This window comes from Notolepis coatsorum, assembly GCF_963971535.1.
Source record: "Notolepis coatsorum genome assembly, chromosome: 1".
Classification (NCBI taxonomy): Eukaryota; Metazoa; Chordata; class Actinopteri; order Aulopiformes; family Paralepididae; genus Notolepis; species Notolepis coatsorum.
Window position 1 is genome coordinate 197438473 of NC_140165.1, and position 19817 is coordinate 197458289.

The following is a 19817-nucleotide window of genomic DNA, read 5'->3' on the forward strand; positions in this document are numbered from 1 at the left end:
TATTTTTTTTTTTTTTTTTTTGCGATCTGAAATCATATTTCATCAACCAAGTCTACCGTTGGAAATTCAGCTACCTCAGGCGCTCAGATGTGAAAAAGCGCCCCCTATCGTCTCCCAGGTGATAATTCACCCTTTTGGATTGAATTCAATGAAAATGAATGAGAAAAAAAAACCTGCACTCCACATTTTACTTCTCACTCACGCAGCCGGCATCTACCAGCTTCATGCTGGACTCTCGGAGCCGCGGGGAATATGTGTTTTACTGTATACACGGTGAATCAATAAAAAGATAGATTTTTTCGAATGGCGATCAGGAATTAGAATAATCCATTTGGATACCATCTGATCTCAGGTAAGGAATCTATGTTACAAGTCTAAGGATAATCAGACTCGTTTTCACGGATATATAAGCTTTTATGTGATTATGTGATATGGCTGTTTGACTATGCGCGCCGTCAGGAAATAGGAGAAGCAATTTTCAGCGCGCGCCACTAGCGTGCATGCGTACACATATACTATCGATAATCTAGCGTTTATTTGAAAACTATTCATAAATAGGCCGAACAATGACAACGTTCTAGAATATTCCAGTAAAAGGCGATTATCATGGAAACCTCTTTTTTCTCCGTGAAAACGAGGGGTTTTCTAAATGCTATGAAACGGAAATGAACCGATAAAAAAACAATCTGCTTCGACAATGTTGACTGGAAATAGGTCATTGATAATGCGACAGGCCGATTAGACACATAGCCATAATTTAAAACATAGATTAGGCGATATTAACGTTAACATTGAAGTGGCCTTGGGCATTCAAGGGGGTAAAAAGGAATTAAGCTTGGGCAGTCAAAGTGTTAACCAGTGTTAATTTTGTTGACTAAAATGATGACGAAAGATGTTCATCAACGAAGGTTTTTTTCACGTTATTGAAGACCACTTGACGCTAACAAGACTAAATAGTTTATTAAATATCGTTGACCACAACTGAGGACACAAAAATGTAATTTACAAAAACCAGGACGAAATTTCTCTTCATGTATGTTGATATTGTTGACTAAAACAAGACGAGACAAAATAATTATAACTTTTCTTAATGCCCTCGTCCCCAGCAGTGTGACAGGGGAGCTATGTTATTAGCATTAGCTGAAGAGCTATTTGAAAAGCTAGTTTTAGCTTAACGTTACCTTGGCTAAAGTTGGGACTATTCATAATCCAGCTGCAGACCTGCAAGCAAAGTACAGCAAGTTGGCAAAGGAATATTCCAAGGTAAATCACTTTTTCACCAGTAACGTTACATTGTTTGTATTTCCATCTAGCTCGCGTTAGCTAGTGGCTAACCTAGCTCACGCTAATGTGGCTAACTGATCGACCTCTCCCACACAATTAATGACATGTTGCGGACAGCCATACCGGTGACAATGTTTAGCTTTTAGTGCCAAATGATAAGAGTCTGAGGCGGAGTCTCAAAAGAGAATGTTGAATATTTATTGTGCATTTAAAATCACAACAGATGGGCTGAAGGGCTCATTTGGGAGACTGACATCCCGAGCCCCAAGATGGCGCTTTAACTCGACACTGCTGAAAAAATTATGAATACATTGTACAACTCAACAATAAACTAGATAAATTCCTGGAGACTAATGTGGGTTCGGTACCGGACCCCAGAATGTTATGGATCTCGGTAAAGCGTTTTATCAAGGAAAAACAATACAGTCTTTTCCTCCAACCTCCGTAAAAAAACGGCAGTCCAAACTGGTAGAGCTGGAAACGCTTTACTCGTCGTTATTCTCTTCTTTACAACGCGAATACTCTGGTCAATTGGAGTCTCAAATTAATGTGTTAAAAAAAGAGATTAACTCCATTTTAAGACAACAATCTGAATTTCAAATACGTAGTACAAGACAACATTATTACTTTCATGGCTCTAAACCAAGTCACCTACTAGCTATGAAGATAAGATCCAATGCACAATTTGCTGATATCCCTACTATTAAGGATCAACAAAGGCTTGTTACAGACCCCTAAAAAATCAACGAGACTTTCAAAAAGTTTTATTCCAACTTATACAAATCAGAAGTGGTTTTCGATCATAATAAAATGGATACATTTCTTGATCAAATGAACTTACCTAAACTCTCAGAGGAAGACGCTAAACAGTTAGATACACCTATCACACTAGAGGAACTTAGAGAGGCTATATCAGAATTGCAAAGTGGGAAGGCTCCCGGTTGGGATGGTATCCCACCAGAACTTTACCTCTCATGTTGGGAAGTAATTGGACCCCTATTACTGGATATGATTTTATACTCAATCAAAGAGGGAAACTTCCCCAGGGACGTCAATATGGCACTCATATCTGTCCTCCCTAAAAAAGACAAAGACCCCACCGAATGTGGTAGTTATAGACCCTTAAGCCACCTCGGAACCGATCTTAAGCTGTATGCTAAGGTACTAGCCATCAGACTTCAAAAGCATATGACAGCTCTAGTTCATCCTGATCAGACAGGCTTCATAAGAGGCCGCCTGATCACGGATAATATTAGACGATTACTACATGTGATAGACAACAGCAAGGATATCGTGCCTCCTACAGCTATATTATCCTTGGATGCGATGAAGGCCTTTGATAGGTTGGAATGGTCTTATTTATGGGCAGTACTCGGAAGGATGGGGTTAGGTGTAGGATTCATTAATATGATAAAAGTACTATACACAGAGCCATCGGCCATGGTTATAACAGGTAAATTCACCTCCCCTCTCTTTCGCGTTCGTCTAGACAGGGTTGTCCTCTTAGTCCCGGACTATTTGCTCTATCCTTAGAACCTTTAGCACAGTATATAAGACAATCCCAATCCATAGAGCCGATCTCAATTAGGGGCACACAGCATCATATTAGTTTATATGCGGACAACGTAATATTGTTCATGCAAAACCCTACCACCTCACTACCTCATCTTCTCAAGCTAATAAACGATTTTGGCAATCTATCGGGATTTAGGATAAACTGGCCAAAATCGGCCTTCCTTCCACTGAATGTCACTGCGAAGGCTACCATCCTTCCAGGAAATATACAAATGGTAGAACACTTTAGATGTCTTGGAATTGAAATATTCCCCACTATATGCCAAACAGTGAAGTATAATTATACAGGAATCCAAGAAAGGATCACAAATGACTTTGACAGGTGGTCAAAACATAAAAACTCAGTACAGGCCCGAGTATCAATAGTTAAAATGGATGTTTTACCCAGAATCAACTTCTTCAGCTCAATGCTACCGTTACCCCCCCCCCCCCCCTGCTGGCTACTGGAAAAAATTACACTCCGCCGCATATAGATTTATTTGGAACAACAAACCTCCACGAATTAAAAGATCCACCGCACAGAGAAACAAAGCTGACGGAGGTTTAGCATTTCCAGACTTCTACCACTATTTTAAAGCGTACTCTTTAAGACCACTGATCACCTGGTTTGATTCTCAAGCATCTGTATCCTGGAGAACATTAGTGGCACCACATAGGTTGGTGTATACTACATTCTGTAGTCTATCAATTAAGCAATGCAACTTGAAATTTGGCCCTCTTATTACACATGTGATCCGGATATGGCGTGAAACAATTTTTTTTTTACTAACCAACATAAATGGCATAAACACTCTCCCATATTTAATAACAATACACTCCTTATTGCACAACAACCTATCAGATTTCCCAAATGGGAAAAGAATGGCATACATACATTGGGAGATATCTTCAACGAACGGGGTTTCTGTAGCTATCAAGATATATTTAACAAATTTAACCTCACCAGTTCCACATATTTCTACAGACAATTATTAGCATGCTTGAAGGCTCATGGAGTCCCATTAAAGACACCACTTGAGTACCACAGATATCACAAGTTCTTTTATGAAAGGGAGACATCGAGAGGATTTGTCACGGACTTTTACCATCACTTACTTACATCTTCGTATGAAGCCCTTCCCCTAGACTCAGTTTGGAGGATGGATATACCAGACCTGGAAGTAGATTTTGATTGGGCTGAGGTCTGGGCAAACGTTCGGCTATCGTCACGTAACCCGGATCATCAACAGATTATTCTTCATTTTATTCATAGGACTTACCTAACTCCTATTCGATTGAACCGTATAGGGCTTAAACAAGACTCTCGATGTTCCTTATGTACAAACGGTGATGATGGTACATTTATGCATATGTATTGGGAATGTCCGCCTGTTAAGATATTTTGGGAAGAAATAACCACACTATTATCAGGCTTTTTGTATTTGACAATACCTGTAATGCCTTCTGTATTGCTGCTGAATGATGTCTCTCAGGTATCACACTCTGTACACATAAAGAGGCTAATCTTGTCCGGTACTACGGCTGCTAAAAAGCGAATAGCATCACGCTGGATTCAACCTGATAAAATGTGCCGGAGGGTATGGATTCTTACATATCTTGATGTGATTTACCTGGAGATATCTACCGCACGAATTCTAGATATTAATGAAGCTAGCATAGAAATCTGGTTAGGGGTGGTGGAGAGGATAAAACATTATATGAACTATTAATCCTGGGTATCAAACGGAATAATGGATGTATTCAAGGGGGGTCCGGTAGGGGGGGAAGAACGAGTAAGAGCATGTATGTGTTTTATAGTGGATTTCTACTGTAAATGTTTGTATGTCATGTCAAAAAAAAATTTAAAATAAAAACATTTGCTTAAAAAAAAAAAAAAATCACAACAGAGCCTCTGCTAACAGTAGCTAACCTAAACGGAGCCTTCTGGCTAGGAGGAAGTGCGCAACAACGTATAATGTCCGTGTGGAACCAATGTGCCAACAACCTTTCCGTGGATGAAGCATAGTTGAGCATAGAACTTTTAATGATACTAATGCTAATCTATACAATCACCTGTTGTTGAATAAATACCATTACTTTCTAGTTATTACTAAAAAAACGGTATATATATAAAACAGTAGCTGTAAAAAAGAAAAAAAAAGTTTTATAATTTATATAATATTTCTTTTTCTTTTTTTTTTACATTAACTAAAAATAGACAAAAATGTCATCCGTTTTCGTCTACAAAATTGAGACAAAAACTGACTAAGACTAAAATGCTCAGACATTTAGTTGACTAAAACTGACTAAACGAAAAATAAATGAAGATGACTAAATATGATGAAAACGAAAAAGGAGCACTTGACACATGACTAAGACTAAAACTAAAATGAAAATAGCTGCCAAAATTAACACTGCTTTTAACCAGGGCCGGACTGGGGAAATCATTCAGGCCAGGAAATATAGTGCGAAATATAGCCCCAGTCAGGCCACTTTTTAAGCGGGGGTCTGGGGGTCCCCCACCAGGATTTTTTTGTTACAAAGACTTTTTGAATTTGTACCCTTTAAATACCAGTGTGTGTGATGGCATCACAAATGTTGTAATTTTTTTTTAAATAAAACACAAAAAGGGAAGTATTTGCAATATATCAAATGCAAAGTAGATTTTTCTGGGGGGGATTATTACAGTCTAGCATGTGTAAATGATTAGCAACAACACTGGTTTTGATGGATTTTTTTGTTTTTTGTGTGTGTGTGAGCGAGAGAGAGATAGTTCTCCAACTTGTGTGAGTTTAGACTGCGTTGCCCTCTCGCAGTGATCTCTTGGTTGTTCTAACGTCATCATTGCGCTACACGGAAGGAAAAAACTAAAACCGGCAATCTTTAAATAGCCTTGCGAATACTAAACATTAGCATTCATTATTTGTTTGCAGCGAGAACAAAGTGCAATAAACTAAAAAAAGATAGGAGGCCTACAGTGTATTCTGCCTCATTTATTGATTAAACAAAACCAACAGCAACACAATACACCAAGAACAAGTGGTAACTTTTCCAAGACCTGCAGTGGAAAACGAACAAAGTACCAGTTACCAATAGCGAGTAGAATCAAGTCGAGTAGGTACAGACGCAGCGCTCAAAAATCAAACCAATTCTGCTGCTTGTCTGCTGCTTGATTGCTGCTTGTTGCTGCTTGTGTGCCACTTAAGCCTAGCAATCAGATGTTAATTTTCCGGGGCTGGTGGCTGGGTGAACAAAGGGAGGGTACTTAACTTAAGTGCTTCCCCAGGGAGGGGGTCGGGGGCTACTGCCCTCAGACCCCCAAGATAATTTGTATATGGGCAGTCTGACTTGGGGTACTGACCATATATTAGTGTTGCAATGCATGATAAGTAAACAGTGGAAAAAGCTAAGAAATCCGATGGGGCTGGGACATTTGGGACGAATACAAATTTAAGATGAAAATCTCCCCAGCCTGTGGGAGGAAGTGGAGGTGTGAAATCTGGCCTGGTCCAGAACAATAGGAGTCACACAATCAGTTTGGAGTGCAGTGGTGGAGGAGTGGTAGAGGCGCAGGAGAGGTTTGAGTTTTGAGCGCTGTATCTGTACCATGCATGTTTAAGTTTAAGACAAGCACTTTGATATATGTTATGTTGTCTGTTTAAGAAAGAGTGCAATAAATGTTTTTATTGAAAAAAATAAGAATCGTGTGAGAGAATCGTGATCTCAATTCTTAGCGAGAAAAATCATGATTCACATTTGAGCAAGAATCGTGCATCCCTAGTAGCTAGGAGAGATATGAGGACTGTGTAACTAGGAGGGATATGAGGACTGTGTGTAACTAGGATGAATATGAGGACAGTGTAGCTAGGAGAGATATGAGGACAGTGTAACTGGGAGGGATGTGAGGACTGTGTATGTGTAACTAGGAGGGAAATGAGGACTGTGTGTAACTAGGAGATATATGATGACTGTGTGTTTAACTAGGAGATATGAGGACTGTGTATGTGTAACTGGGTGGGATATGAGGACTGTGTGTATGTGTAATTTCTGAGAGATATGAGGACTGTGTGTATGTGTATCTAGGACAGATATGATGATTGTCTATGTAGCTAGGAGAGATATGAGGACTGTGTGTAACTAGGAGGGATATGAGGACTGTGTGTAACAAGGATGAATATGACAACTGTGTAGCAAGGAGAGATATGAGGACTGTGTGTAACTAGGGTAGATATGATGACTGCATGTAACTAGGAGATATGAGGACTGTGTGTATGTCTAACTAGGAGGGATATGAGGACTGTGTGTATGTGTAACGCAAGGTTATCCTATAACCCTAGTTATATGAGTATAGCGAGCGCTCTGCTCTATTGGAACTATCCCTTTATCCATTCTAACAATGAAAAACTTTCTCCACATGTACACACCTATTTACCTCCGCCTGGCTACACCCACATCCGCTCCTATATAAGCGGGGTCGTGGCCACACAATCAGCTCCTTCCCAAGTCTTTCACCACCGAAGGCGAAGACCATGGGGTCCTCAGTGAGTCAGAGCAGAGCGCTCGCTATACTCATATAACTAGGGTTATAGGATAACCTTACATTATAGATCGTATAGCTTTACGCTCTGCTCTATTGGAACACAGGAGCTGAGCAGAGCGAAAAGCTTGACAGATGTACCCACTGAGGCCCCCTACAACCATCAGAACCGGTGAGGACCCGAGCCCCCCGGCCCTCCCTAGTGGAGGACGGGAGGGAGATCGGATCCGACTGTGCGAAGAGGGTTTAGCACCTCAAATGCACAGGGTGAGCAGACCGTGGGACTTACTCTCGTTCAGAAGGACCCGCGACCACTCGGGCGCGCATCCCACATGCCACCAGGGAACGGACGGGTAGCCAAAAAAAAACGTCACAGCCCCCAACATCACGGGGTCGAAGGTCAAGAACCCAACCCCGTGGCAAGGCTGCAGCAGCGGAGCGCGGAGGAGATCCCAGCCCTAGGACAACCTGAGGACTAGGATTCCCTGAAAAAGGGGCCTGGTGAGGCCACGGCATCGAGACCCCACCAGACGGTCACTGGTGACACCACGCCCCACATCGCCAGCGTATCGGACAGGGCCTAAATCAAAAGCAGGCCCTTCCCCCCTTGGCACGCCGCTCTGAAGCACTCTCCTCAAAAGGCAACCCCCCCACAACACTGCGGGGCCAGTCAGTGTGCCGGGGAGACAACCCCCAAGGAGGTTGATCCCTCAATCCAGGCAACAGGCCCCAAGAGCAGAACTCAACCTGTGCCTGGAGCACTGCGGACTAGACAGGCGCCTAAAGTGTCTACTGCAAGAACAGTATCCCGGCGGAAGGGGTGTTCGGTATGCTGTGCACCATGTCATAACCTCCACAAACCCGACCCCCCAATCCAGCGGGGTCGAGGTTCAAAGAAGAGGCTGACACAATTGGCAGACGTCATGAAAGATGCGGGGGCATATTCTCGGGCAGATGGGGTCAAGCCCGGCCTCAACCCGAGAGTCGACTCTGCTACCAACACACCGGAGAACCAACCACCAAAAGGAGGCGGTTGTTCCCTTAACCCACAAAGAAAACTCAGAAACATAACTGCGTGTATACACAGGCTATACAAGCAGCACAAGTGTTTCAGTTTTCAAAGGGTTAACCCAGGTCGACGAGAACGAGTTCGGACCTGGGCCCGGCGGACCGGGACCTACACAGGGATGCCTAGAGGAGTTGACAACAACCTCCCCGACAGCCCCCTCCCATCCCCGTCCTAGCAGGGAGGGAGGGGTGAAACAAATGGAGAAGGACCAAGCCCCCTAACACAGCGCAAGGTACAACACAGTATGGACCAAGCACGTCACTGTTAAGGGCAACTCGTGGTGGCATACATATGACACACACATCCACAACATCAATCCCCGCGACGCCCGGTCCGACCTGGCATTTTCCCCCCGGAAAAGCACAAAGTCCTTCGGGGTACCAAGACCTGTGCCCCGGCGGGCAACGGGTTAAACTGACCTGGTCCGGCGCGACCAGAACCAGTCCTGTGTCCTAGTCACGCCGCCATCCCCAGTCCTAAGAGGGGGGTAGGTACGCGTGTCGATCCAAAACATCACAGAGGGCGCCACCAAGACGGTCAGTACGCGGACGCACTGCTCCTGGTGGCCCACCTCATGGGCGTGAGACCCCTCCGCCAATGTTTTGATCTACTCCATCATCTCCCCCCGGAGATGCACGTGAGCCGTCGAGTCTAACCTAGTGCACTGGCGATCGGTAGAGATAAAAATCTCCTTCCCAGCCGCCCGCATAGAAAACGCCGTTTCTATGAATTGGGCAACCAAGGCGCGCCAGCCATAAAGTGGTTCCACATCGAAAGCACCCAGGGCCAGCGCTATATGCACATCGAGAACCCGAAACATATCGATGGCGAATTCTAATAAGAAACACCAGACAACGTTTCCTCCATGCTGTCTGGGACGAGCAGCAGGAAGCCGGCCTATAAGACACAGACACGGGTCTCATATGACATGTCTGAGGGTAAACCCTGTCAATTCTGCTCTTTACATAAGAGGGGAAGACAGAAGTTCCCCCAGAGAGACCTCTACGTGAGTAGCAATTGAAAAAGATATATGTAATAATTGGGCCAAGTGACCAACGACCCAATACACACTTTAATAGAGAGCAGAGCAGAAAACAAACAGTTTTCGAATGCATCGCATCATCCAACTTTGACCGGGGAATAATTTCACCCACCCCATCACCACCCCACCCCTGATACGACGCCAAAAGAAAAACCGAGCCGTCACACCAGGTGCATGGCGCGCCAGATGAAGCACATACTCACCTGTAGAGTAAAAGCTTTACATCATGCACGCCAGCCACAGCTGATAACCTCGTTTGAAAACAGGTTTTATCCACGGCTCTGCTTATGTGTGAAAACTTGCCACTCTTTATTTTTACCATTACCCTTAAGCAAAGAAAAAATAACAAGCTAAGAGAGGGACTCAAGCCCTTGATCACATGCCACTATGTACAGCGCTGTAGGTTAACACCCAGCCAGTTGTGGACTCAACCACGTTGTCTAAACGTTACATGAACACACACACAACTTCTCATCATACAAAAAAAAAGCCAGTTCAAAATAACGCTATTTTTAGGTAGAGAGAAAGACATAAGCCTTGGCCAATGCTAGAACCTAAGCTATACAAAATAGCGACCAAGACGTCGTATCTCCAAATGCAGTGAAGTAACATATGTTTTGTTAAACAAAAACATACCAAAAACATTCGGGAGGGGGAGGAAGGAAGAGTGGGGCAATGTCTTTCGGACACCTACCTGCACCTCGTACGCAGGACGAAATGGCCGCAAACACAGGTTGGTCTACCACATTGACGAGGCCTCTCGCTGGCGGGGCCAGAAGCGGCGACGGCTGGAGCCTCGCCCCGGCGCGACGCCCCCCTCCTGCGGCCGGTCATGGCGCAGGCCCGACGACATCTTCTGCCAGAGATGACGCCGTAGTCAGAGTGCCAGGGCCCGCTACCTCCTCACGGCTAGCGCCAATGGTTGTAGCACAAGCGAACAGCTAACTCCAGGCTAACTGATAGCATCAAGCTAACGTTTCTAGCCGAGCGTAGCCGGCAACTAACGACTTAGCCTAACAGCTAACTGGCTAACAGTTAGCTTCTACCGGCTATCGATAGCCACCAGCTAATGCAGTAGCAAGCTAAGCGGCTACTACTGAAGCTGTATAACGTGAGAAATAGCGATACAGGCCAACACTTGTCTTTTCCTCTTTTTATCCAAAAGAAAAAGGGAATAAGGCAACACCCGTCCCTCTCACAGAACAGTGTTTACCAGACACAGCGGCATCGGCAGTAAGCCCTGTTGTACGCGGGCTGCAGCCGACTTGAGCTCGGAGATATTCGCATAATGAAACACTAAGCTTGCATCCTTCGTGCCGGGTGTTTTCGTCTTGAAAAACGGGGCCAGCGCGGTGGCAGAGGGTATCCGTTTTTCAGAGACCCGGGGAATTGAACCGCAGACTCGGAATCACGGCCCCAGGAAAACAAAGCTACGACTTCACTGAGGAGGAGCACTGTGTTATCGTGGGGCATCAAACTAGAACCCCCTCCACGCCGCTATGAGGGGCAACGAAGAGATTCTAGCCTGGAGCCGACCTTACGCAAGCTGCACAGTTGTCCCCTCACAACTGACACACCTCAGGCTTGCGTTGCAAAAACATCACCCACCCAGGGAGACCGTCAGCTCTCACACAGCCGACCGCCTCCCGAGGCATAGTATCCAGCTGCAGAGCCGGAGACAATGCCGGCGGGGATTGCTCAGCGACGCGCGCCCCAATGTGAAGCGCCGGTGGAGGTCAGAATGATCATCATCTTCTAGACTCTCCGGTGGTGAAGACATTATCGCTTTATTTTCTCGAAAAATAGTGTAAAAAAAAAAAAAAAAATACAATGTCAACGCAGCTCCTTTACTAACTAACTACTTTTGGCACTAAACTAAAGTGGTGTATACAGACACTTTCGGTGGTGAAAGTAGGGAAGGAGCTGATGGAGAAAGTGTTTCATTGTTAGAATGGATAAAGGGATAGTTCCAATAGAGCAGAGCGTAAAGCTATACGATCTATAACTAGGAAGGAAATGTGGACTGTGTGTAACTTGGAGAGATATGAGGACTGTGTGTATATGTAATTTCTGAGAGATATGAGGACTGTGTGTAACTAGGAGGGATATAAGGACTGTGTGTAACTAGGAGGGATATGAGGACTGTGTGTAACTAGGTGAGATATGAAGACTGTGTATAAGTAGGAGAGCTATGAGGACTGTGTGCAACTGTAATTTCTGAGAGATATGAGGACTGTGTGCAACTAGGATGTGTATGAGGACTGTGTAGTGTGGAAGAATATAACCTTGCCTCCAAGTTGCGACAGAAAATTGGCTTCCTATACAGAAACAGAACCAGCTTTCCTTTGATTAGTAGGAAGAGGGTTGTCGAGGCAGTTTTCTTGGACTATGGTGATGCAATTTATAGGCATGCTGCGGCCTCAACCCTTAAATCCCCGGGCCCTCATTTATCAACGTTGCGTATGCACAGATATGTGCGTAACCCCTGCGTACGATTATTTCTAAGCAAAGTGTGGGACTTATCAATTTGAACTTGTGCTTGACTTTGTGCGTATATCTACGCACAGCTCGGAGCATGCGTAGCTGGCGCCCGTTGGTAGAATATATTATTACAACACGGAAATAAGCTTCTGTGCATTAGTTTCAACACTGGCGTGTTCTGTATGAACCGTAATTCATTATAGTTCATTGTAAAATAGCAACAGTAGTGTAATTATGGTCAGGGTTCGAATTATCACCTGAGAGCTATGGGGGCCCCCTGAATTTTTTTTTTACTATTTTTTTCCTGAAATTGTGGCTGTTTTCGAAGTCATATTTAGAGGAACATCTCATTAGGATTAGGCTAATACTAAGTAATAATGACATCACACAACAGTCTAATCATTAGACTATTGTGTGATGTCATTATTCAGTCTCATTCTTAACCATCAATATTTGTTCATTTTCTTACTCACCTCTGATATATAATGCCATATTTACTTATTTGCATTTTGCATCTGATAAAATACAACAATTTAATTTGAAAAATGAGACCAAATTTATGAACTTGAATTAACATTTATTTGTCTCTGCACTTATAAATCAAAAACAACAAACTAAATAATCTAATGGAAAATAAATAGTTGTATGGCACAACAGCAGCATTTATCAGGATACAGTAAGTAACATTATCATCTGATAATAAAATGAACATAAAATAAATACTTGTATAAATCTAAATAAATAATGTTTTTTTTCATCTCTGTGGCAATGTGCTCTATGATCTGTGCACAAGAATGATCGGATCGGTGAGCTGGCCCGACTGTCGCACCGTTCAACTCATTAAGTGTCATAAGGGGGTTCAATTTGGTATACGGCAACCTTTCTTTAGCAACAGTATATGCTGCCCTGAATTAACTGGCTGTCTCCTTGAGCAAAGCAGATGTGATTTCGCTCACTTTGTTTGGAAGCACTTCCTTCTGGTTTTGACTTTCTATTTCTATAGCTTGCTTATGAGCAATGCTATCACTGTGCAAGTATATTTTCATCCTCAACTTCTTGCTCTGAGAGCTAGTCACAGTCCCATTCATCCACTGCTCTGCCAAATGGGCTCCAAATGATTTATTTAACAATGTCTTGGCGTTTTTACACGGAAGGCAGCCAATGCATCCCTCCTTGGCAAATAACCAGCTATATTTATTTTTCCAAAAGTTCCACTGACTCGGACCCCAGCATTGTGGTGGTTGAGTAGCAGCACAGTCCATTTACATTTACATTTACATTTAGTCATTTAGCTGACGCTTTTATCCAAAGCGACTTACAAGTTCTGTACGACAAGCCATCAGGAAGGGCACAACTCTATCAGCTGAGCAACAATGTTCATCAAAGTGTTGAGTGCTACAGTGTAGGTTAGTTTATTAGGACAAGTGCATGAGGGTTAGATTTTGATTTTAAATTTTTTTAGGTCTAGTGGTGGAGACTCGGGTCTGGCAGTGGCAACCGGCGCAGTAAGCGCACTGTGCACAGGAGCAGCAGAGCTAACACTAGTACTAGCACTAGCAGTGTCAACTTCAGTGACAGTAGCACTGCTAGCTGCTGCACTAACAGCGTCAGTCTTTGGCCTTTTTATAAAACCAAAGCTGTCCAGCTTTGTACAGCCTTGCGGCGGGTTGAGCCTTTTTTTTGGCGGCATGTGACGTACTGTACTGTTTAGTGTTTATGTTTTCAGTTGCAGGACACAGACCGGCAGCCTTCTGTTTACAGCAGCTGCTTGCTGCTTCTTCTTCACTAGGTTGGAGTAGCGTTAAACTTATGGGTGACGCATAGCGGCTTGGAGGTGAAATGCAGCCTATTCCACAACATTAATTACTCGGTTCTTTTAAAAACTGAAACGAAAAATATGATCTATTAACAATTTATTTAGGTAACATAAATAATACTAATTCGTACATAAAAAAGAAAAAAAAATTATATTAATTTTTTGACTCTAGCTATGGGGGCTGAGCCCCCATTGGCCCCCTCATAATTCGAACACTGCCCACAACTACAAAAAAGACAAGTTGCCTCCATGTGGAAGCAGCTTGAAGTGCATCCAACCAAACTAACACATCCAACTGTGTATTATTGGAATGATTGAGAGAAGTTGCCTCATGTGGAAGCAGCTTGAAGTGCATCCAACCAACTAACACATCCAACTGTGTATTATTGGAATGATTGATTGAAAATTTTATTACCAGATGCAGAATGGGTACAATACAGTACGGCTCAATACACACAATTGTTAAGGGAATGCAGACCTACTTTCCATAGAACTTCATTCTTAGATGCTTCTATATAAAGTAGGTAAAACAAATTAAAACGTTTTCTTTGCCTTATAGGAAAAAAACGTTTTCTTCGCCCTATTTTTTTATTTATTTCTTTTAGCCTAAACTTAACCAGTTGGAAACCAGGGGTACAGTAATAAAATTAGCAATCAACCAATCAATCAATTCAATAGACCATGCTCACTCAAAACAGCGCTGCTTCTCTCTCAGTCTGACTCCCCCGCTGTTGCAGACAGGAGTGTGTGTGTGTGTGTGTGTGTGTGTGTGTGCGTGTGCGCGTGTGCGTGTGCGTGTGCGTGTGCGTGTGTGTGTGTGTGTGTGTGTATGTGTATGTGTGTGTGTGTGTTTGTGGGTACGCCAGCGTCGGACAGTGTGAGAGTGAACGCTGCAGTCAGTGGGAAGGAAGTAGAAATTTAAATCAATCAATTAATCAATCAATCAATCCGCGATTTTTCTTTTGTTCTAGATTGACTCAAGACCCATCAATTACATCATCCAACATTGTTTAAAGGACTAACACATTCCCCTTGACAGAATCGCTTCATATTTAGTCGTTATGGTGCTATCAACATATCCATTTGTTGTCCGCGATCTTGTTTTCTCCCGGAGTGAGCCGGGGAGTGATATGTGATTCGGTTGTGGGCGGGTCCTGAGCCCAGGACCGTGGATTGTTGCCAATAAAGACGTGTAAATGGCCAATCAGAATCGAGAAATTTGCATGCCGTTGTATAATATGATATAAGGTATACTGGTCCGTCCGCGAGGATATAGCGAGGAGTCGGATAGCCATTAAATGCCATTTGAGAATTAATGCAAAGTGATGGCCTATCCATATTATTTAATGTTTTCATAAGCGTAAAGATACAACAGCTAGATTAATGATCAAGTTAGTTTATTGGGCAGGGTTCGCAGGGCTGTGTCATGTGCTATTATATATGCGCAAGTTACTGTTGCATAATGTAGGCTATGGGCTGGCTGCTATTATATGTAATTCATATAGGCTGCCTAATACCGACAACAAAATAGATTGTATCATATGCCTCTACACACATCATATTATACCGGTAGCCAATCCATATTCCAGCATGGTTATAATAATGACACAGCAACGCGCCAAACAGACAGTGGTTAACGAACGGTCTTTATTAGTATTTTGAGCTGTCCAGGCAGAATTGCAGCAATGGTCTTAAGGGAGTCGTTGATATCTGACATCACCATGTACAAGTCTGCCAGCATTTTATTTATTATCCCATACAGGTTGTGTCTTCTTGGTTAGGCAGCGCCTCTGTGAACAATCTCTCAGAGTTCGCTCGGGTCAGTCCATTATTTCACATCCCATGGGGGTGTTACATTACCATATATGGATAATTGGGGCGGTTCTGGTATGCAAATACATAAAACTGTGCACAAGCTGCAGCGTAGGATCAAAGTGATATTTATCAAGACAGGTGTGCGTACGACCTGTGTACGCACGTGTGATAAATCCAGTTTTTTTTTGTGCGTACACACATTCTAAATGATGTGCTTAAAAACAAAGATAGAACACTTTCTAAGAATTGTTGATAAATGAGGGCCCAGACTCTGTATATCACTCTGCCCTCAGAATCATTACTAATGATAGATACAACACTCATTCACTGTGTCCTTTATGAGAAGATTGGGAAAGGCACAACAAACACTGCTATTTGCTCTTTTACAGCCATTATTAGTAAGCTACCTCCTTATGCTACATCATTATTGGAATGGAATTTTGGAACCTATGGAACCCGTTGTAGTGACTGGCTGGTCCTTAGGATCCCTCAAGTTTACTCGGAACAGGGTAAATCTGCATTTTGCTATGATGCCCCATTGCCCCTAGCTCATGGAATGAACTCCAACAGTCTTTAAAGCTTGAGATTCTCCCCTCTGTTGCAGAGTTTAATTAAAACCTTGATCTCCAATCATTGTCAATCAGTTCAGAATCGTGCCCCAAAAACGCTGTCGTCTCTTGACTGGGAAAAGGAGCGCTCTTTTTCCAATCAATGTCACACCCCAACAGTGTCAGATGCTCCACCATGTGTCATGGCTGTCTCCTCCGACTGAGGATCAGTATGTGTATACTGAATATGTATGTGTGCATGTGTGTATGTGTATATGTATGTATATAGTGTGTGTGTATGTATGTATGTGTATGTATGTATGTATACGTGTATATGTATACATGTATATATGTGCGCATGCGTGTGTGTGCGTGTGTATGTATATTAGTATGTGTATATATTGATATGTGGGACTTCGGACCACAGGAAGACTAGCTGGTGCCATTGGCATCAGCTAATGGGGATCCTTTTTAATAAACAAATAAACTATTATACTGTTAATTTCTAATCAAAAGGTATCATTATGATTTTGTATTAGAGATCAAAGGAGACCTCCGGGTGATGAGTATTTTGATGATCACTATTTAGTAGTTGAGGAAAGGAGTCCCTACCATCTCTCTCTCTCTCTCTCTCTCTCTCTCTCTCTCTCTCTCTCTCTCTCTCTCTCTCTCTCTCTCTCTTCTCTCTCTCTCTCTCTCTCTCTCTCCTCTCTCTCTCTCTCTCTCTCTCTCTCTCTCTCTCTCTCTCTCTCTCTCTCCCTCCTCTCTCTCCTCTCTCTCTCTCCTCTCTCTCTCTCTCTCTCTCTCTCTCTCTCTCTCTCTCTCTCTCTCTCTCTCTCTCTCTCTCTCTCTCTCTCTCTCTCCTCTCTCTCTCCTCTCTCTCTCTCTCTCTCTCTCTCTCTCCTCTCTCTCTCTCTCTCTCCTCTCTCTCTCTCTCTCTCTCTCTCACACACGATACATACAATTACAGGATCTCTCCTCTCAGGGAATCCCTGAAAGACATGTTGAAAACACTTGTCGTCACCCCCCAGCCACACACACTCACACAGAGATATACACACACTTACAAATGCACACAGTAAACACACACACACACAACACGTTGTGTGCCAATAACTGTCTGAGCCAAAGGTCCCCCACCCCGTTCTCTCACTCAGACAGTCCTTTCTCTCTCACACTCACCAGGGTGGCACCTCCTGGAGAGAGAGACAGAGGGAGGGAGAGAGAGAGATAGAGGGGGGTGCTTGAGTAATGGAACAGTGTGATAAATATACTGTACTGAACAGAATGCAAGTGCAACATGGAACAATTTGTCAGTTGAAATATATTCACATTCATACTAGTGTCCTACTAATGTCCTGTAGTATCTAACTAATGCCATAATGTCATGTTGTGTCCTACTAATGTCCTGTAGTATCTAACTAATGTCCTGTTGTGTCCTAATGTCCCGCTATTGTGCTGTGGTGTCCTACAAATGTCGTAATAATGTAATGTGGTGTCCTACTTATGTCCTGTGGTGTCATACAAATGTCTTAAAGGGGAACTATTTTACTATTTCTTTCACTATTTGGGCACTTTTACACAATTCCTGTGAGTCTATGGAACACCTCTGTAATATATATATTTTTTTATTCATTGTTTTGTATTTCTAATCAAGTCCTCAAAAACAGCATTTTTCTACCTCAAGATCTCGAGCTGTTTTGAGCCTGGGCTCCTAAACCACCGTGCAGCGTCGTGTTCGCCTGAACATTAACATGCAGCAGTGACTATATGACATCACATATAGGGCACATTTTCAAATGACTCAGTTCAGTGAGGGTGAATATTGTGAGGAGAATTGGAAGAATGCGCCAATATGAGAATTTTGAGACATAGATCATATTAATATAAGTTCACATAGCTAGGAAACAATGCTAAACACTCAAAAAGGCCATTTATAAGATAGTTCCCCTTTAATAATGTAATGTGGTGTCCTACTAATGTCCTGTAGTATCTAACTAATGTCCTACACATGTCCTATGCCATGTGGTGTCCTACTAATGTCCTGTAGTATCTAATGTCCGACTAATATCCTACTAATGTCCTGTGGTGTCCTACTAATGTCCTACTATTGTGCTGTGGTGTGCTACTAATGTCCTGTGGTATCATAATAATGTACTACTAATGTCCTGTGGTGTGCTACTTAGGGCTGACCTTCGAAGCTTTTTTTGGCAATCAAAGCTTCGGGGCCGAGCTTCGATTTTAATTCAAATCTTCAAATTTTATTTTCTTTTTTTTTTAATATATTTCTTTTTATCTTATGTTGTGGGACTTGTACAGCACTTTCGTACACTTTGTTGTTTTTAAATGTGCTCTATAAATAAAGTGGATTGGATTAATGAATTAAGTAGCCCCTTTCGTGACTGTGACGCAGCCAACAAGGTTTCACTCGGCTGTGTGATTTAATTCAAGGTGGATCGCTGTTGTCGTTTGAACAACTTCAGATTTCATGGGAACTACCAATCCCCCAAATCAAGAATGTTTAAGATGAATGAAGTAAGATTTTGATTATTTGAAATATGGCCTGTGTAGACTAAACTATGCACAGAATTATGTCAGTCTACAAGGTCCGGATTCTACATGGTCCGGCAATGTAGACCTTGTAGACTCCACTACAGACCAATTATCAGTTAATGTTCATGCATTTTTAAGAAGGGCTACTTCCACAAAAAAACAAAGAACTCACCAAAACATCTCAGTAGCACCTTATCTAAATGTTCTATTTCATATATGGAGATTCATATTTATTTATGTATTGCATGCATTTCTACATTTTATTTCCTATTTTGTTTATTCATCCCAGTATCTTTCTTTCTTATGTGTGGAATTCTACAAGGCATGTAGGTGTATATGTGTTTGAGGATGATATCCTTCAAACAGGCAATAGTGATGATATAATTTGGGCAGTGCTGAGCTGGGTTACTTTTTCCAGTGTATTTGTCCCCCGGCCCCACCCAATGGCCCCATATGCATGCGCGCGCGCGCACGCACGCACGCACGCACGCACGCACACACACACACACACACACACACACACACACACACACACACACACACACACACACACACACACACACACACACACACACACACACACACACACACACACACACACACACACACACACACACACACACACACACACACACACACACACACACACACACGCACAAAAATCGAAGTAAAAAAAAGAAAACATTTTACTTCGATTTTTTTTTAATGTTCGAAGCTTGTGCCATCGAACGAAGCTTCGAAGCTTCGAAGTATTTAAGACAGCCCTAGTGCTACTAATATCCTACTAATCACCTGTGGTGTGCTACTAATGTCCTGTGGTGTGCTACTAATATCCTACTAATGTCCTGTGGTGTGCTACTGATATCATACTAATGTCCTGTGGTGTGCTACTAATATCCTATTAATGTCCTGTGGTGTACTACTAATGTCCTGTGGTGTCATAATAATGTACTACTAATCTCCTGTGGTGTGCTACTAATATCCTACTAATCTCATGTGGTGTGCTACTAATATCCTACTAATGTCATGTGGTGTCCTACTAATATCCTACTAATGTCCTGTGGTGTCCTACAAATGTACTACTAATGTCCTCTGGTGTCCTACATTACTAATGTCCT

General features: G+C 42.9%; 1 protein-coding gene across 3 annotated transcripts in view; it reads left to right on the forward strand.

Annotated features, from left to right (window-relative positions):
* The window catches only part of pdgfd (platelet derived growth factor d), a gene marked incomplete at its 3' end in the record, with an annotated part of 171500 nt that overhangs the window by 1141 nt on the left and 150542 nt on the right, over positions 1 to 19817 (forward strand). The gene's annotated exons all lie outside the window — the stretch shown is intronic.